Below are 4,627 nucleotides of genomic sequence, written 5' to 3'. Positions count from 1 at the left end.
TCCACCCCTACCTCTCTGCTCCCAACTTTTGCCTGGTGATCTTGTCTGCTTCCAATTTCCAGGAGGATCTATATATGTTTTTGTGTGTGTGTGTGTGTGTGTGTGTGTGTGTGTGTGTTCACCTTATTATTTAACTTCTCTAGGATTGCCAACCATAGGCTCAATGTCCTTTGTTTATGGCTAGAATCCACTTTTCTTTTTTCTTTATTCTTTTTTGTTTTTATTAGCTATATATTTCTCTCCGCTCCCCTCTCTTCCTCCCTCCTCCCTATGAACCCCATGCTCCCATAACAAATATTTTTCTATATAAATCATGAATATGATTTCATCCAGATTTTTAAAATTTTCAGCATTTTCTAAAAATTAGATGAGAAAGCATTTCTTGATGAATATTTATTGTAGAAAATTTTATGATTAAGTAATAAATTCTAACATAATTATTTTGAGAAAATACTGAGGATTTTTACATTTATATATATGACAATTTCATGCGTGTATTATATTTTATGCAGTATATTGTACCATAATCATACCCCCATCACCTTCCCTTATCTTCTTCCCACTACTGTTCATCTCCTTCTTCCCAACTAGTCCCTCCTCCTTTTATGTTTCTCTCCCTCCTCCTCTCCCTACACTCCTCTGTAAGGGGTACGTCTGTATTTTGGCTTTTTGAGACAGTCTTACTATAAAGCACAGGCTGGCCTTTAAATACAAACTGTAGGTCAGGGAGATGTTTCGGTGATTCGGATCTCTTGCTGAGGATCTAAGTTTGATTCCTGTCACCCACAAATTCTCACTTATGACTTCAGCTCAGGAGATTTGACACTTTCTTTTGGCCTCAGCATACACATAAGTAGAAATAAGTCTTAAAGGAAAAGAAATACAGCCAGACAGTGTGGTGCACAGCTTTATCCTAGCACTCAGGAGGTAGAGGCAGGCAGATCTCTGTGAAGTTAAGGCCCGCTTGGTCTACAGAGGGAGTTCAGGACAGGCTCCAAAGCTACACAAAGAAACCCTGTCTCAAACAAAAGAAAATAACAACACAAAAAAGAAATGATTTGTCTTTTGTGATTGCATAGTAAATTATTTGTATCATATATTAGGTATTATTCATTTCTATTTTCTCATTCTATTATTTTTCAGGCTGCCTTGAACTGGCAATGCCATGTTTCAGCTTCTTAAATGTTGTGATTATTGGCCTGCACACTCAACTATATTCTTTTTTTTAATCTACTGAAAAGCCAAATTTTTGTGAAATTTCAAAGTGAAAACTTGTAAAACATAAATTAAAAGTAATGGGAAGTATTAATAAAGATAGAGTAGAAGAAGAGGATCAGATTAAATTGAAAGCGATGAGGCTATTATTACATGTGCTAACAACAGTAATACCTGTGTTTACTGGATACTTACTGCTAATACGCCTTGCAGTGTGCTTCTATTCATTATACCATCTGACTTCACAGTAATCTCACATGGTTGTCATGTTATTTATATCTTACAGATGAGAAAACTGAGGAATACAAGTAAATTGTCAGAGTTAAACAGTGTGCTGTAGACAGAATTACACTTGCAGTCTGATGCTGAACTTGCTCTTATCATATCTGTGCTGTATTGTAAGTTCGTTTGCTTCTAAACCTTTCTGTGTTTTAAATTAAATTATTTATTGTTTCAGCCCCTTAGAGTCAATGGTGTGAAGGTTTATACTGAAAATGTAGACAAAAGACAAATTATTCTGGACCTTCAGATTAGGTAAGTTTTTATTTGTGTTACATTTTGTCATGGCTCTATGTGTAAGGTGGAGGATATAATATGAATTTCTTGTCCGTTTTTCATTGGAATTTGACCAAATTCTTCTAAATGTTAACAGTCTTTGAATTCCTCATAATCTAGATAACTGTCATTCGTTAAATATATTAAATATAATGGGCCTGGAAAGATGTCTCAGTAATTAAGAGCATTTGGTACTCTTCCAGACAGCCTGGGTTTGATTCCCAGCACCCACTTAGCAGCTCACATCTGTAATTCCATTTCAGGGAATCCAGTGCTTTCTCTTGGCCTTCATGGGCACCAGGCACACACCATGGTACACAGACATACATGCAGGCAAAACACCCCATGCACATAAAATAAAAGAAATTTTTAAAAATGTACTGAATAAAATATGCTCTACATGAAACTATAATCTAAAAAATAATCCTTACGAACCTTAATATAAAAAATCCTCTACAAAATACTAGCAAATTGAATCTAGTAGCATAGGTTATATACCATCAAGAAGCAGAATTTATTCCCAGAATGCAAATGTGATTCAGGATATGAAAACCAATCTGTAAAATACACCGCTTGATTTTAAGAAGGAACTGGTGTGGCGAGATGACTTCATAGTTGCCTCAGTTGATACAGAAGATGGGTTTAACGAAATTCAGTATTCTTTCATGATTAAAAAAAAATCAACCTAGATAGTTAGACAATACAATGAAAAAAAGGCATCCAAATTGAATAGCAGCATTTACAAATGATGAGATCTTACAGAAAAAATCCCATAAAAAGTTTTAAAATCAGTTGTGATGGCATACGCATTCAGTCCCAGCCCTGGGAGAAGACTGGCCTACATTCACTCACTGATTGTGAGACTGTCTTAGCTGTGACAAGACACCATGACCAGCAACAGCAACTCTTATAAAGAAAAACATTTCATTGGTGTGGGTGGTATAGAGTCCCGAGGTTTAGTCCATGATCATCCTGACGAGGAACATGGAGGCATGCAGGCAATCATGATGTTGGAGTAGTAGCTAATAATTGTATATCTTGCAGGCAACAGAAAGTAAACCAAGACACTGGGTGGTATCATGATCATAGGAAACCTTAAAACCCACCCCCACAGTGGCACACTTCCTCTAATAGAGCCATGCCTACTCCAACAAAGCCACACTTCCTAATAGTGCTATTCCCTGTGAGAATATGGTGCCAGTTACATTCAAACTACCACAGAGACCCTGTCTCAGCAAATAAAATTTAAAATATAATCCCTTAAAGCTAAAATGAATTTAGCCAGGTAGCAAAATACAGTTAAATTCATTGCATTTCTATACATTACTAATGAAAACAAAATTACTAAATAGAAATGACAATTTTACTTGTAATAGGTTCAATTGACAGCTCCATTGACCAAATGGTTGCTTTTTTTCAGCCCCTAAAACCCACTAAAGAAACAAATGGTGGTTCATTTATAATCCCAGGATCAAGGAAACAGAGACAAGAGGATCTCTTATGCTGTGGCCAGCCACTCTAACCGTACGTCGCCCTGGGCGTCGGTGAAAGATTCTCAAAATAAACAAGGCAAATGGTTATTAGCAGTTGAATCCCCTTTTTTGGGCCTAGACTAAGGATAATTTTTTAATAATTTGTGAGTTTCCAGAGTATATTAATAATTGTATAGACCTTGTATCAGTTGTCTAGATTATACAGTAAATATACAACTGACAGATCTATTGGACAAATCCACAACAATATGATGTTGTGGAGGACCCATTTTGCAGAGCTGCGGGAGCACCTGTTGTTTGGATAAGTCACTGTCAATTCTGTAGAAATCTTCTGAAATTATGACATTTTCCCCTTCTATAATATCCCAGCAGTGTATAAACCTGACCTTTCCTGTAAGGCTGCTGGATAACTCTCCCTACATTATGAAGCCATGGTGTGAAAACATTCATTCAGCCAAACCTTTATTCTCATAGCCAAATCTACATGAAACCAGTCCCCCCACAACTTTATTGACAGGGCTTATTGACGAGAAAGGAGCCCCAAACAGGAGGCATTGAGTAGAGAGAAGTCTGTCTACTATAACAGCAGATGCAGCAAAGTGTAATCTGGCCTGTTGCTCTAACCTGGCAAATTGCTAATATTCTATACTTACCCTTCACCTTCATTTCAATTAATACAAGATCATAGCCAAGGAAATTAACTCTTTATACCCTTACCCCTAGAGATATAGGAAAAAAACCTGAGCCTCTAAAAACAGCCTTAGAGAGAAAAATTCTCACTTGGGCACCCTGCTGGAGTCAAAAGCGAAGCCTCCAAAGAAATTCTTTTTTAACTCACCCAGCTAGGTGCTAAAACAAATCAAGCACCTTGCCTTCCTCCCAAGCCCTCAGGTTACTATGGCTACCAAGGCTGTGTTCCCAGCCACCAGGGAAGAAAGCGGAAATGCTCAGAAAATGCAACAGCACTGCTGCATTTTTCTACAATTAATCATAAATTTCTACACTTACGATATGTAGTTAGTGCACAAAAACTTCTTAGAATTCTGTAGTGATTTAAAGTCCCATTCTTTTCTAGACTATATTCTGCTTTTTTATTTTGTTTTATGAGATGAATAAAATTGTAAACCTCTCATTTTAAGAAAAGGGAAAAACAAGGTTCTGAATTGGTACATTCCTTTCCTAGAACTCCCATGCAGCCCGATGACACATTAAAAATAGCTTTTCCTGTTGGCAATGGCCAATAAACATAAACATGGAGGGTTCTGTTCTGTCTGGTGTCTTCAAAGTTGCTCCAACTTCTGAGAAGAGCACTCTAAAGATTTATCCCCAAATAATACATTTTTGATAAAAAAAATAGTAAATTT

General features: G+C 36.7%; 1 long non-coding RNA gene across 1 annotated transcript; it reads left to right on the top strand.

Moving 5' to 3' along the window:
• Window positions 1-122: 122 nt before the first annotated feature.
• LOC126496276 (uncharacterized) lies at window positions 123-3,353 on the top strand. The gene is made up of 2 exons (XR_007590321.1): window positions 123-1,749; window positions 3,191-3,353. It is a non-coding gene; the product is annotated as an uncharacterized lncRNA (long non-coding RNA).
• The last annotated feature ends 1,274 nt before the right edge of the window (window positions 3,354-4,627 follow it).

Source organism: Alexandromys fortis, unplaced genomic scaffold (assembly GCF_014885135.2).
Source record: "Alexandromys fortis isolate MF-2015 unplaced genomic scaffold, M_Fortis_MF-2015_v1.1 scaffold_2296, whole genome shotgun sequence".
NCBI classification, from domain to species: Eukaryota; Metazoa; Chordata; class Mammalia; order Rodentia; family Cricetidae; genus Alexandromys; species Alexandromys fortis.
The sequence above is the reverse complement of the archived record's forward strand: the minus strand, read 5'-3'. Positions and strand labels throughout refer to the sequence as shown.